This window comes from Colius striatus, chromosome 4 (assembly GCF_028858725.1).
Source record: "Colius striatus isolate bColStr4 chromosome 4, bColStr4.1.hap1, whole genome shotgun sequence".
Lineage (NCBI taxonomy): Eukaryota > Metazoa > Chordata > Aves > Coliiformes > Coliidae > Colius > Colius striatus.
The window spans coordinates 26193675-26210507 of NC_084762.1; positions in this window are offsets into that span (position 1 = coordinate 26193675).

Sequence of the window (16833 nt, forward strand, 5' to 3'; positions counted from 1 at the left end):
TACTTTAAAAAGGATCTTAATTTCCTTTACTCTCGATGAGAGCTGAATACTTAATTCTCTTAGGTACTTTTGAAATTTTATTATAGAAATAATACAAACTGAACATATCTAGTTTGCTGGTTCCAGTTCATCCTGTATTTGTTAGTGGCAAAAATTATATAGAAGTTAAAAGCAGACTAGAACTTCTGTCAGATATGATAATAACAAATAGTAAATGACAACACAGAGGAAAAAATTACTTAATCTTCCTAACACCTGGGTGAAAACTCTACTCTTTTGCAAGTGCTATCTCACAGATTATGTGCTAGTGACTTAGAATTGCCAAATTGAAGACTCTTTGAGACAAGGAATGTACTTTCTGGATGTGGAGAAATGTGAAAAAATATTTTTTAGCAGAACACAATTTGAGTGGTGCATGGTGTAATTTTCCATTGTATATACTTCCAATTAGACTTGATGCAGGAGGAAATGTCATTTTGTCACAGCTCCTCAGTTAAAAAAAAAGCCACGGATAAATACTATATAAAACAATTTCTGAAAAGTCAAAATAATTGAAATTATCAGAGTAATGAAGGCAGTTTTCCTTTCAATTTCTGAAGAAAATAAAAGAAATTGCACACAGAAGAAGAGAGGTTCAGCACAGAGCTCAGACTGCAGATTTATGCTCTGATGAACCAACAAGGCAGAGACCGTCCAATGTGAGAAAGAATTGATCTAGAATTCCTTGTTATCAATAGCCTGACTCAAGTGACTGCCAAAGCCGTGTCATGACTTAAACGCTGCTGCTGCACACAGCAGCCATCTGAGATTATAGTAATTCAACAGCTACTTAGCAGTATGTGCAAACAGGCATCCTATACACTGAAAGAAGCACTGAAGGAGTCTTTGTTGGTATTGAATTTAGAGATGAGAGAAATTATCTACATCTAGACATTCGATTAGGATATTTTCCTGTTAACCAACCATATGTAAATAGAGGTATATACAGATGCAATTTAATTTTATATAAATAAAGCCATCAAAGCACACTGAAGTTTCCAGACAGAACTGTACAGTTTACTATAATGAAACAATTGAAAAAGGTAAAAAAGAATCCGTCAAAACATAGGTTGCTCTTTCTTGTTTTGGTTTCAGCTGGGACAGTTAACTTTCTTCCTAGTAGCTGGTACAGTGTTGCATTTTGTATTTAGTATGAGAATAATGTTCATAACACACTGATGCTTTAGTTGTTGCAAAGTAGCACTTATCCTAACTCAAGGGTATTTTTGTTTCCCATGCTTTGCTAGTAAGGAGGTGCAGAAGAAGCTAGGAGGGAGCATGGTCAGGAAAACTGACCTGAACCAGCCAAAGGGAAATTCCATGCCATACGATCTCATGCTTAGTATATAAACTGGAAGAAGTTGTGCCGGGAGTGCTGATTGTTGCCTAGGGACTGGCTGGACATCAGTCAGCAGGTGATGAGCAATTCCACTGTGCATCACTTGGATTTCTTGAGTTTTATTTCCCTCTCTTTTTTTGTTATCTTATTTTTCATTACTATTATTTGATTTTATTTCAATTATTAAATTGTTCTTATCTCAATCCATGAGTTTTTACTCTTTTTTTATTTCTTTCTGATTCTTCTCCCCATCTCATCCAAGGTACTTATTTGTTCTTAGAGGTTAAAGTATAACACTTCTTGTCACTGTTTATTTTGCAGCGATCACTGTGAATATACATTGAATCCAAAACACTAAAGCTGCCTCTGAATTGCAGTGCTTGGATCTAAAATTGAGAGGATTTATTCACAATTCATTCTTGCTCATACAGCACATTGCCATCATGTTTATGAACCCGACTCTTAACTTTTATTATAAATGATAAAAAAAAAAAATCCTTCTGGTAGAAAAAGTATTCTGTGAGCAGCAGGAACAAATGTGTAAACATGTACATTTTTGACATATCTTTGCAATGTAAATTCTCTGATGCATCTTAAAGAGTAAATCTGGAATGAACTACCCAGGTGAGTTGTGGAGTCTCCTTCTCTGGAGACTGGAAACTGCCTGGATGAGTTCCTGTGTGACTTACTCTAGGAGTTCCTGCTTTGGCAGGGTGCTTGGACTAGATGATCTTTCAAGGTCCCTTCCAATCCTTAATATTCTGTGATTCTGTATTTATTGTAATAGCATTAATGTAAACGAAAGATCTTGGCAGTTTCCACCCTAGGTCAAATTGGTAATCAGGTTCTACAGACGTTAGGCAGAACAAAAATGGTGAAATCAGTCACAGCCACAGACTGCAAAGTGGAGAGACAGGATGTGAAAATTAAAAAACCAAAACAGATTCCTTTAAGTTAATAAATAATTGCTGATTTTCTCGGATTTTTAACCAGAATCCCCGTGAGGACTTTGTATTTTTTATTTTCATGTGTCTCTTAATAGTTTTATAACTATTTAAGAAACCCAAACAGACTGAGTGAAAAAGAGACCAAAAATAAACAATGTCACTCAAATTTTAAAGGTTAAGAAAGAGTGATCCTTCCACTCTCAAGGGAAATCTTATGGTAAATGCAGAAGCTTATAAGATATCAGACTCTCTGAAAGGGGAAAATGGTTATAAATGCCCTAAATGTGGTGAAAATAGAGAACGGCATTTAGATATTAGGAACCAGAGCTGCTCAGCCAAGAGTCACATTTGCAGAAGACAAGTCTTTCTGAGTGCTTACAGAATTGTCTGGTATAATGCAGCCCAAGAAAGCAACAATATTGAAACTCCCAGTATTCCCCTATGACTTACAACCAATGCACCAGGAAAGCTTGTAGGCTTTAGAAATCATGTTTATAATGAGAAATTTAAAATTTACAAGTATTGAAGTTTGAGCCACTCAGCTACAGCAAAAGAAGAGCTCTACTAACCACTAGAAAAGGAGATCAAACAACCCAAAGTTAGAAATGAAACAAGTTCTTTTACCCTGGCAGTCATAACTGGAACACAGTATGTAGCAGATTAATGTCTAGTTGGAATATAATTTGCTGCTATTTTGCAAGATTTACTAAGATTTCCTTTCCCCCTTTGTAGGTGCAGAGAACTTAAAACCTAGGCCTGTTTCAAAGCCTTTTGAATTTTATTCTATGTTTTTTCCTATCTCCTATGCCCTCCTTTCAGGTGGTAAAAAAATCCACAGATTCCCAGATGACCAATTAACTTTCTCAGACTCTACTAACACTTTCCTGGATCCAGTAACAACTGAGAAGACACTTAAAGGTGAGTATGGTATCATATGTCATACACCACTTTTTTCTAATTTCAGCAGCTGTTCCAGATTCTCACAGAAAACTGATTGACTTTTTCCCTATATCACTGATAGGGTGACTGACACCATATTTATTATTAGGCATGTTTCAGCTTGAGCCAATTTTGGAATAAGCTTACAGCTGACATTATCCTGGATATTCAAAGTAAAAACTGTGTTATTCATAAGTATTTGGTAAGTTTCAAACAAAGTAATGCTGGAAGGCCCAATCCAGAGTAGCTATTAATTATTAATTGTGTTATTATTATTGCATGCATTTCTAAGGCACTCTCCCCAATCCATCTGGTGTACTCCTTGCATAATTTAGAATTACAACTGTTCTTTACTAGAGAAGGGAAAGAAAGTGAGACTTTCCTTCTTCTCTTTTGTCTGGAAATGTTTCCTTTGCAAAAGTGACAAATTCAAATGCATATAGTGTTCAAGATACAACATCAGGAGCACTCTAGCATACAGTGACAAGAAGATAATAATAAGGGCATAAGCTTGACAAAGTGCCATGAGAAACAGCTCTTAGCTTAACCTTGTGTTTTTCCTGGTAAGAGCAAATTCTTACAGAAGCAGATATGCTATTTTTTTTTTTTTTCAAACATCTCTCTTCCTATCTTACAGGGTCAACACACCCCTGTTTGTCATAGCTCCTATTCTATGTTTGGAAGAAGAATTAAGCTGCAAGGGACAGAGTCCCATACTACTAAGAATTTTCAGGGAAAGACTTATGATTGATGTGAAAGCCACAGAATAGAACAAGAGCATGAGAAAACAGAAATCATCTCCTAGGTGCTACAAGGCAGAATTTTTCCTTTTCTTCAGAAATGAGGTCCTTATGAAGGATGAAAAGCAAATTATTCTCCTAAAACTAAACTGTGTAGTTTTTGAAACTGTAAAAAAAAATTTATAAATATTTTTGTTTATAAAACTGTAAAAAAATCAAAACCAAGTTCTTTACTAATTTATCATTAGTGAAACTTTTATATTCTTCCACTTCTTTAGTGTCTACCCCTTGTGATAACTCTTGTATCAAGCAGAGATTTAGACAGAGAGATGATAAAGTCACTGTCTGATGGAGGAAGCAGACTATAGGGAAGAAAACCATAGGATCACAGGAGGCAAAAAGATGAATGGAACTTCAGGAAAGGGCAGAAATGGGAGTAACTGTCACAGGGAAACACTATGTGTTGTATCTTTGCTGCCACTTGGGCTCTCACAGTATGAAATTTATTTCTTGAAGACTTTCCTTTCTACCCAACTGTCTGACTCTTTCCTGTTTTTTACAATTCCACTTAATATACAGATTCTCTAGCTTATAGTACATCTACAAAGAAGTAATTACACAAGTTAAGTCCTGGCTAAGAAGTTGGTATTGATAGAAAGGTTTTGTTTTTTATTACAGTGGAACCTTCTTTGGGGACTGTAATTTGATAGAGCAGGATGGAATATATCTCTCTCACAAGGGGACGAGAATATTTGGGAATAGGCTGGCCAACTTGATCAAGAGGGCTTTAAATTGAAGGACTTTAGGGCTGGGGAGAGAAATGGCAAAGAATGAACCATCCCATCTAACAGATAAACAGTGCAGGGCAGGAAATGCCTTGATATGTGGCCCTCAGATTCACACCAAGATGAGATATAGAGGGCTGACCAACCTGAGAGAGTATCAAATTGGGGAGAATCCTCTTGCATCCATCCAGGGAAACTTCTGTGTTTGAGTAAGCCTCTGCATTGCCTCTACAGCAATGCATGAAGCCTGGGGAATAAGCAGCAGGAACTGGAGATGTGGGTGCAGATGCAGGGTTATGATCTCATTGCAGTTACTGAGACATGGTGGAACAGCTCACATGACTGGAGCACAGCCATGGAGGGCTATGTATTGTTTAGAAAACACAGGCCAAGGAGGTGAGGAGGTGGAGATGCTTTCTATGTGACGGAGCAATTCGTGTAAATTAAGCTCTGCCTGAATGGGTGCCACGAAGTTTTCGGCTCTTGGCCTAAAAAAAACAGCTCGAAGCCTAAAAAACCAGCTCGAAGCCTATAAAAACAGCTCGTAGCCTAAAAAATGAGCTCTAAGCCTACTTCATGGGGCAATCAACCTAGGGTCTGATTCTTAGCTGGGTGGGAAGAAATCCAGTCCTACTCAATGTGAGTGATAGCAGAAATCTTCTTCATTTTATTGAAAGCAGGCTCTAACTTATATACACAGCAGCTTCAAAGCTAGCTCAGCAACAGCAGCTAATAGATTACATTTTCATGTTCATCCTACTTGTGGTTTCTGCGATAAGCAAGCTCCCTCACATCTTCCCATCTTGTTTTTTCCCAACGTTGTTTACCACTTTTAGCTAAGAACAGTCCGACCTTGAGGGAATAGAAAGCGGCCTGCTGTCTACGTGACAGCAACTGCTTTAACCATGTCTCTGACTCTGGTCTTGATTGTGCACCAAATCCATATAACTAGAGCCCAGATTGCCTTGCCCCAATGGGCCTAGCATTATACCATGGGATCCATGTCCATGCTTCCTTATTTTTTTTCTCCACAAGTGGGGATGAGGGGCGGGTTGAATGTTTGTGGATGAAAACTAAGGGGCATGGTAATGTAGATGATGTTGTTTTGGGAGTTTGTTACAGGCCACGTGATAACAAGGAGGAAGTGGGTGAGGTCTTCTACAAACAGCTGAGAGCTGCCTCACAATCACAGTCCCTGATCCTCATAGGGAATTTCAAACTCCCTTATATTTACTGGCAAAGTCACTCAGCCAAGCGCATACAGTCCAGGAGGTTCCTACAGATTGTTGACAACAACTTCCTGTCACAGGTGATTGAGGACCAACGAGGAGGGCTGTGCTGCTGGACCTTATGCTGACAAATAAGGAGAGTCTGATTGGGATGTGAAGGTTGGAGGCAACCTCAACTGTAGTGACCATGAGAGGGTGCAGTTCATGATCCTTTGTGGAAGAAGCAGAGCACCAAGCAGGATTGCAACCCTGGATTTCAGGTGAGTTAACTTTGGCCTCTTCAAAGACCTACTTCAAGGGATCTCATGGGAGAGGATCCTAGATGGTAGAAATGCCCAACAGATCTGGTCCATCCTCAAGCACCACTTCCTCCAAGCCCAGGATCGATGTGTCCTCACAAGTGGACAAAAGAGGAAAAGGAGGAAGGAGGCCTCCATAAATAAACAAATTTCTGCTAGGACACTTCAGGGCGAAAGGAGACATCTATGAGAGATGCTTTTTTAAAATTAAACCTGGCCAAGAAACTAAAGAAAAATAAGGTTTTTTTTCAGGTGTATCAGCAGCAAAAGGAAGATTAGGGGGAATGTGGGCCTGCTGTTAAACCCTGAGAGTGCCCTGGTGACAAAGGTTGCAAAGAAGGCTGAACTACTGAATGCCTTCTTTGCTTCAGTCGGGAAGCCCAATCCAGCAAGGATAGTAGAATGATCTGGAAAACAGAAGACTTGCCCTTAATGAATGAGAAAGAAGTTTAAGGCTTGTTGGCCAAGCTTAAGGCTCATAAGTCAATGGGTCCTGATGAGATGCATCCTAGTGTTTAGGTAGCTGACTGATGTGGTTGCTAAGCTGCTCCCCATCTATTTCGAACAATCATAGAGGACAAGCAAGGTGCCTGAGGACTGGAGAAAGGCCAATGTCACTTCAGCCTTCAAAAAGGTCAGGAAGGATGACCCAGGAAACTACAGGCCAGTCAGCCTCACCTCCATCCCTGGAAAAGTGATGGCACAACTCATCCTGAATGCAGTCACTAAACATATGAAGGAAAAGGTGGTTATCAGAGGGAGTCAGCATGGATAGTCTTCTACGAGGGCATAACTGGCTGGCTAGATGAGGTAAGAACAGTAGATATCATCTACCTTGACCTCAGCAAGGCTTTTGACACTGTCTCCCATAATATCCTTATCAGAAAGCTCAGACAGTGTGGCTTGGATGACCGGATGGTGAGGTGGATTGAGAGCTGGCTGAATGGCAGAGCCCAGAGGGTGATGATCAGTGGCACAGAATCGAGTTGGAGGCCTGTGGCTAGTGGAGTTCCACAGGCATCGGTGCTGGGGACAGTCTTGGGCAAAGAGGAACCTCATGAGATTCAACAAGTGCAAGTGCAGAGTCCTGCATCTGGGAAGGAACAACTCCGTGCACCAGTATAGGTTGGGGGTTCACTTGCTGGAGAGCAGCTGTGCAGAGAGAGACTTGGGAGTGCTGGTTGATAATACACTGAACATGAGCCAGCAATGTGCCCTCATGGCCAAGAAGGCCAATGGCATTCTGGGATGCATCAAGAAGAATGTGTCCAGCAGACCAAGGGAGGATCACCTCCCTATCTACTCTGCCCTCATGAGGCCTCATCTATAGTACTGTGCCCAGTTCTGGAATCTCCGGCTCAAGAGAGATGGTGAACTTCTGGAGAGAGTCCAGCACAGGGCCACCAAGAAGAGCAGGGGACTGGAACATCTCCTTATGAGGAAAGGCTGTGGGAACTGGAGCTGTTTAGTCTAGAGAAGAGGAGACTGAGGGGGGATCTCATTAATATTCACAAATATCTAAATGGTGGGTGTCAGGAGGTTGGGACATCCCTTTTTTCTGTTGTATCTAGTGACAGGACAAGAGTTTATAGAAAGAAGCTGGAACACAAAAAGTTTCATTTAATCATAAGGAAATACTATTTTACTGTGAGGGTGACAGAGCGCTGGCACAGGTTGCCCAGGGAGGGTGTGGAGCCTCCTCTAGATGTCTTCAAAACCCACCTGGACTTGTTCCTGTGTGACCTGATCTAGGTCGACCTGCTTCTTCAGAGGGATTGGACTAGATGATCTCTAAAAGTCCGTTTCAACCCCTACCATTCTGTGATTCCTTCATTCTAAGTGAATTTCGTAGTACATATTTTACCTAACTTAAGAAAGGGCCTGATAAGGAAGTTGTCCTATTATTCATTTGTGAGACAAAGTCTAAATGAATATATATATATGAATGTATGTACAATGTCCTTTATTATTCAGTGTGTGAACTTTATCACATTTTTTTCCCTCTTCAGAAAATTTGCTACAGACTCAGAAAATGCAGCTTCTGCACTCCTATAGTATAATTTTCCTTATCATAAAATGTCTTCATCTCTAGTCAACAGATAACTCTTGACAGATGACTCTGGACTTGTGATAAATTAATGTTGAAGTTTCTTAGTCAGATTGAGAATTTTAATTAATAACCTCACTCCAAATATTAGCATTAGAAATTATACACTCTGACAACAGATACATGCGAGGCATCAACACAGAATGCAGAGACACAATTTAGAAAACTGATTGGCCTTCAAGATTACAATACCATAAATGATATGAAATTGCAGATATGAAATGCAGATTTTTAACAATGATTTCTTTTATCACTTCACAGCACAGAAAGAACAAGCTACATTATGAGAAGGACTCAATTAATCAGGTCTAGGTTGTAAGCCATCAGTGTGATACAACTGCAAAAAATTTTGCATATAATTATGAAATGAAGAAAGATAAGAAGCTAATAATACTATTGGATAAAACATTAATTAGACCTCATCTAAAATATTAATTGTGACTCAAGTCATGCATATCTAAGATTAATTCAAACTGAACCAGGAGAAGCAAAAGGTTAATCAAGGGAGGACAGTGATGTCTAGTAACAGATATCTAGTAGTTGTCTGAGTTATCTGCATCTAAAAAGAAGATTCAGAGAGGATATGGTTGCTGACTAGAGATATATCAAGTAGATAAGTTTGAGAAAATGGAGAAAGCAGAGTTATCTATACCCAGAGACAGTATTACTGTATGATAAAAATTTATATACCCTGTCTACATATCAATTTAACCCAGGAGTTAGAAGAGTACATAACCATCAAGAAATGGAGTTTCTCAAAATAGAGATATTACATGAAAAATGGAGATAAAAATAGATCCTGATAAGTGAGCAAAAGGTATTAAATAATTTTAATAGTTCAGCATTTAGTGGATTTTATTAGCTTAGTATTAGACCTGTTTTTCACATGATCTTTTTCAGTTTGATAGTCTGGTTCTCTGCGAAACTTGTCTTTGATGAATGATTACTTCTACCAAAAATCAGCTATGACTACTTTAGGGAGAGAACACTTAAATCAACAGCCCTTTATTATTAGTTGTATGCTTTCTTGTAAGAGCAAAATTATAAGTCAGAGGAAGACAAAGGCTACTCACAGATCCCTCACCATGTGGATAAAGCATAGTGTTCCCATTTTCCAAGTGGAGCAAGGTATAGTAACTGAGGTATGACAAATGACAATGCGATCTGTGTTCAAAAGAAAGTCAACCAGTTTATTATTGGTCATATTAGACTATTCTGGGTGCATAACAACATATAGAGCTCTTAGAGCTGTTACAGTTGTCTTGGTTTAAGCTTGCATTGCTGAGACGTTTCATGTTGCCATTTAAATCCATGGAATTGAATCAATTGAGTATGTTCAGATCTATGAACAGTTCAAAGTTAGAGAAAGACTGCAGCTAAAACTTGCTGATATGCCACTTGTAAACACTTCATCATATTCATCTGGCAGATGTGACTGATGGTTCACTTCATGAAAAATTCTTAAGGCCATCTAAACTTAACTTCTAGGGCTTCCTGTATTCATACCTATCTGCACCTTCAATATCCAGCTGTTATTAACTCCACAGGAAGAGATTTATTGTCATAGTCACTCTGATTAATAAGCCATTAAGCCATTCAGTTCTAAGCTCTAAGTCAGAGGTTTTCTTTCCAGGACTAGACAAGTTTAGGTTTAACTGCTCAGATTTACAATGAGTTGGTGTGATTGCATATTGCATTGTCTCCTGATTAATTTTCTCTGGTTTTGTTAATCAGTTCTGACAAGATCTTTATAATCTGTTTTCATATCTTAATGCTATTGAATCAATGCTATAAAAACTGTATATCCAAGGTACAGTAGTGATGCTGTTGCAAAACTACAATATTCTGCCATATTACCATTGAGTGTTATAACTTATTTTTTCCATCCATTGACCTTAATCAGCTTAGCCCATAGGATTATCTCATGTGTTTATGCAAGGTGAAAAATAAAATGACTATTTGAAGCTCACTCTTCTTTCCCTATGGTCCTTGACTGGACTGTGCTAGAGGCAGCACAGATGCAATAGAAGAGGAATGTGAAAAAAATATAAATTAGGAAAGGACAACTACATAGAAGATTGTAGCTGGAAGAATGCATGAGAGATTGTCACTAAACAAGATAGATCAGAAGGACGTGAGAAAGAAGAAATACATGTAAAAGAAAGTGGCCTCAGAAAGTAATAGGAAAAATTAAGACATTTCTAGGTTTATCTCTCTGGTAGGTAGATTTCAACATACTAGGAACTCTTTTTTGTTACATATCTCGTGTAAATACAGATACAGAAATAAATATCTAAATTTACTCACTGGAAGAAAACAAAAATTGTAGCCCCAATAATTATTTGAATAAACTACAAATAATAGGCATAGACTAAAAAGAAAAAGATGAACAAGTAAAAATACGTGATCCATAAAGGAAAGCAAAATCTATTTATATCAGAGAAGCCAAAACTAAAAATTTCTTTAAATAAATTAAAGTGAAGTATAACTAAAAAAATATTCAACTAACTCTAAGCTTTAAGAGAGATGGAATGCTAAGACTGGATTTTCATGAATTCAATACAGTGAAGACATACAGAACTTGAATACATTTAACCATCTCTTGGGAATAAAATAATCAAAACCTTAGAGTTTTTGAAGTACGTCTTTGAATTCTTTAATTTTGATGTGCAGCCAAGTATTCTAGACAATGTTCAAAATAGCAGAACAAATAGAAGACTCCACTGATAAATTAATCAAAAGCACAGTAAACAAAGAAAACAAAAAAGGAAAGTGCCTTGTAAAAGCTTTAGAAATACCTGCATGTACATAAATGTAATCCCCAGAGACACAAGTCTATATTTACAGCAAGTGGATTCACATAGTCAGGAAGTAGTTTAAAGATAGCTTATCAGTTATAACTGAACATGACACTAGAATACATTTTTTATGTATTTATGTATATATTATGGTTTCTAATTGCCAGAAGTGCTGACTCATCATTAACTTATTTCATGTGTAAAACAAGTGAATTAAGAGAAGTTTAAATAAATCATAAGATTTATTTATTATAAGATTATTTATTATACGATTTATTTATTATAAGATTATTTACTACTCATACTACCCAGAGGCAGAGATATCACCTGGAATTAAAAAATAATTATTAAGCTACACATTTCCTTCTGTTTGAATATTTGCTTGGACAAGACAAAATAAATGGATGACCTTTGAAATAAACAAATAAAAGTTGTTAAATAGATATAGGATCAAAATCTTTTTTTAGGATTTTAATTTATGAAGCGAAGAAGAAAAGGAATTTAAGGGCAAATGAAAATGTTTGTAAACTAGTGACTACTGCACAGGATTATGCAAGAATGCACATACTCTAAAGTTGAAATTAAAAATTAAATAATACCTAACTCAAACTTCAGAGCTGTAGCTTGTCATGTATCTCATAGACCATCTACCTTCTTAACTCTATGTAATTTGCTATAAGTAATGCCAAAATGTCCAAAATTATGTTTTATGGGGTATAGTGATTGCATACAAAGGGGAGCAACAGCATGATGATTTATTCTAAGTAATTTTCATTAGAGCAGAATTCCTGAAGATACATGCAACTTCCATTCACAAGCAAGGTCTTTATCAGCCATAGCTCAGAGAAGCTCTGATTCAAAAAATCAAAAATTAATTAAGAAAAGGTGCTGGACAGAACAAAGTAGCACTTGTCAAATGATTTGTCAGGGACTTGATTTCCTAGATAATTTTGATCAAATGCTACATACACTCCCATCTTGTTATTGCATCATATTTATTTCTGCTAACTAATAATCCTTCTACTTGTACTGTAAACACATAAGCAGGTATTTGATCTAGATGTTGGTTGAAATATATGCTACATTATAACACCTCAAATTCATTTATTCCTGATGCTTATTATAAGAAGTTTAATTCCAACTATGCATAAATATATCTTGTATTCTAGATTATCCTGTCCATGATTCTCTAATTTGATCAATGGAACGTGCTTTTAATGTAGACTAACTTGAAATCGAATCAATAATTCTCAGTTAGGAAATTTCATAGGGAGGGGAAAACAAAAACATAGGTATGAAAGTATTACTCAGACCTTAATAAAGTTCAATAAAGCTATTCAGGCATTGATATTAGGTGTGAATATCTTTCTGAGAGACATTAAAAAGAGGGTAACTATGGTTACAATCAGAGATAAAAAGTTTTAAAATCCTAAAATAGCTGAAAATTTCTAACTAGTACTTTACCAGGCCTTACACAGCTTGTAAATGGCAGATTTATTGAATATCAAAGCACCTTACTTATTGAGTACTAAGATTACATAAATTGGTAAGAATTTACATGCAAAACTATAAAAATAATTTTATTGATTACTATTTCACTCAGTCAAGTGTAATTCAGGAGACACATGGAAAATTACACTCTTCTGCCTTTATTTTTGAGATCCTGAATACCAGAAGTCTTTTTTTGCTACATCAGTTTTTATCAGTTGAATATCTCTTGGAACAATCCATCAGCATGTCTCCTCAGGAAGTAGCACAGTGTGACAGGTGCCTAAACACAGACATGCAGTGTTTTTACAGAATCCAAAGGTATCAAAAAACAACAGCTATAAATAGGGAACTACAGGACATTCACATTCTTCTAGTGAGTCGGATGAAATCTAAGCAGCTACTGGACAGCTAAAATTATACTAATGTTTAGTTTAGGATTTTGAAGCATTCCTTCAGAATCTGACATCCTAGAAACTCAAGTAAAATAAATAATAGCTGCATTGAAAATCGTCTTCCTCCCTGATTGGGATCATACATGGAACCAATGTTCAACTAAAATATTGATCCATTGATCCACAAGTGATAAATCCAACAGATACAGGTGTTCCTGTTCAGATCTCCTCTACATAAATGACATGTATTTTACACAGACTTTTTGCTAGTAAGATTCCCTACATCCCTTAGCAAATAGGGAGATATTGCAAAATATTAACACAAACAACTGACAACTCATAAAAAAATTTTTGACCTAATCTTTCAATTTTTCTTATATTTCAAAACAGGAAGCAAGACAACCTTGAACACAGGTCGTAAACAGGATCAGATCATGCAGACTTCAGCTCTAGACAATTCTCTATGTGACCCATTTCTAACCTTCAGAATGTCTCTGTTACAATTCAAATTGTTCAAATTATTTGACTGAATGGAAAGGATCTTGCTGACAACATAGAAACCAAAGATAAAGTTGTTAGTGTTAATTCTGAAATATGGTGTTCCAATTACTGCTGAGGGATGTATAAGCAGGTAGACAGATCTACAATACTTGTTCCTCGTTTTTTATTATTCCCTTGTTACCTACTTTCCTCTATTTATATGAGCACTGAAAGTTAGTGATCACTAACTCTTAATAGGTTTTGACTTTTTTATGTTGTTTTTCAAGATGCATAAGCATAGCAGGGAGCCATATAAAATACTTCACATTTCTGAAAAAAACGCTTCAAGAATCACTTAGGAGCTCACAAGAATTAGCCGAAGTGAGAGAGCTTAATTCAATCAAGATAAGTGGGCTCATAAATTAAGTGCAGGATTCAATTTCTCCTCTTTCCCTTCATCTTTCAGATTAATGGGAATCTGTTCCTGTACGTAAACAAGTTTGAAATAATTTCCTGTAATCCAAACCTAGAGAAAGATTAACAAACATGACATGATCATTTTGAATTACACTATCAGCCATGAAGAGATTCCTTAAAAAAGTTTCAAGGCAGATCTGGCCACATGTTTTCTCATGAAGAGTTTTCTACCAAAAAGTGTAGCTTGATTGAAGTAACACTTTGCAGAAAAATAAGGTTTTAGATTACATGCCCTATGAAAAAATTAAATATTTTGTCCAGGCATGACAAAATGTTCATTTTTATGTTAGCACACTAGTAGTTTTAGTATATTGTCAGGGTTTGACATGGAGCCATTTCTGGGAAGGGAGAGGGGCTGTAAAGATAGCTCCTGTAAGCAGTTACTCGGAACTGTCCCCAGCTCTGAGCCAGACCCACTTCTGGGGCTGAGCCAATTAGGTGCCTCCACAATCAGTCTTTAAGAAGGAGAAGCCGGAAGAAGAGGATTCTTTCTCTTCCTTTTTCTTCTGTCCTTCCTTCTTTTCCAGCTAGTGGTGGTGCAAGGAGTGGGAAGAGAGAGAAGTGACCATGCAGACTCCAAGGTCAGTGAGGAAAGAGAGGACGAGGTTGTGCTGGAACAGAGACTCCCCTTCATCCTGTGGAGAGGACTGGTGAAGCTGAGATTTGTTTGCACTTCATTAAAGACCCTGGATCAGAGACAGTGATTCTGACCCTGTGCCAGGGGCAGTGATTATGCCTAGAGGAGGCTGTCAGAAGAGACAAGGCTAGAAGGCAAGGAGGTGGAGTCGCTCTCTATGTGAGGGAGCAATTAATGTGCAGTGAGCTCTACTTGAGTGGGGATGAGAGGCGGGTTGAATGATCGTGAATGAAAATTAATGGGCAGGGCAAGTCAGAAGATATTGTTGTAGGAGTTTGCTACAGGCCATCTGATAACAAGGAGGAAGTGGATGAGGCCTTCTACAAACAGCTGAGAGCTGCCTCACAGTCACAATCCCTGATCCTCATGGGGGACTTCAACCTCCCTGATATTTGATGGTAAAGCCACACAGCCAAGCATGCACAGTCCAGGAGATTCTTACAGAATATTGATGACAACTTCCTGTCACAAGTGGTTGACTGGGGATTGACCTACTGGAGAGCAGCTCTACAGAGAGAGATCTGGGAGTCCTGGTTGATAATAAACTGAACACGAGCCAGCAATGTGCTCTTGTGGCCAAGAAGGCCAGTGACATCCTGGGATGCATCAAGAAGAGAGTAGCCAGCAGGTCAAGGGACGTTCTGCTCCCCCTCTCCTCTGCCCTGGTGAGGCCTCATCTGGAGTCCTGTGTCCAGTTCTGGGCTCCCCATCTCAAGAGGGACAAGGAGTTTTGGAAGAGAGTCCAGCACTTGGCCACCAAGATGATCAGGGGACTGGAGCAACTTCTTTATGAGGAAAAGCTGTGGGAACTGGGGCTGTTTAGTCTAGAGAAGAAGACACTAATGGCAAATATAAGTATATAAATTGTGGATGTCAGGATGCTGGGACATCCCTTTTTTCAGTTGTATCTAGCAACAGGACAAGGGGTAATGGGATGAAACTGGAAGATAAAAAGTTCCATTTAAACATAAAAACCCGTATTTTACTGCGAGTGTGAGGAGACCTTGGAACAGGCTGCCCAGTGAGGGTGTGGAGTGGAGTCGCCTTCTCTGGAGGTCTCCAAGACCCGCCTGGGTGTGTACCTATGTGTACCTATCTAGGTGGGCCTGCTTCTGCAGGGGATTTGGACTAGATGATCTCCAAAGGTCGCTTCCAACTCCTACCATTCCAAAAAAAAATGACATTAAAAAAATCAGGAGATTACAGGCAGCGAGATCTGTTTCTCAGAATTTCCAACAGTAATTAATCACTGATTGTGCCACAGTAGATCTAGTGAAGCATAAGTAAAGCAGTAAAAGAGGACTGATGCAAAGATATTTTGATGACTACAAGAAGACTATTGCTTTGTCTGGATGTTTCTAACAATAAAACCAGAGAAAATCCAAAACTTCTGTTGAAGATTTCCCATAAGAATCTTGACTGATGACTTTTATGGTCTTAAACATAAACTGGCATGTATAGACGCAAATAATTATTCAAAGGTACAAATAATCAATAGCATCTGTTGTTTAAAACCTGAGTGGAAATTTTTTTAAAAAATCTTACAAAAAAAATTTAAATCTTTTCTTTTTGAGCTTAAAATCTGGTCCTAGTAAGTCAGGAATTTTCTTATCAATGCCTTAATATGAGGAGGAAATTTTATTCCACATTCTCTCTGAATACAATTTGCAAATGAATTTAATGTTATACTTGCACAGCAAATTGAATGTTTTTGTAACACAGGTTAATAAATCCATTCTAGCATTAATCTCACCACTGGGGATAACAATAACAACAAAAAATATGTCAATGGGACCTCTAGTACCTCACTGGAAATCCACTGAGGACCTAATATGCACATGTGAGCATACTGTGAGCACAAAGCAAAACTTCACTCTTTATTCTTTACTTCACATAAAATGTCTTTTTGTTTGTTCCTAGTGACTACTAGCAGCTAATCAGACACATTAATTTTCCCCTGAAACACACACAAAAACCTTACTTTTCTTGCTACTTTTTCTTAAATAAAATATCTGAAACGTCCAAATAATCCAACTATGTGCAAAAGTGCAATTACAAAATGGGCTAGCTGGTTCCTAAATTGAGCTTCTTATAAACACTGGCAACATGCCAGACTTCTGTACCAATTTCCATG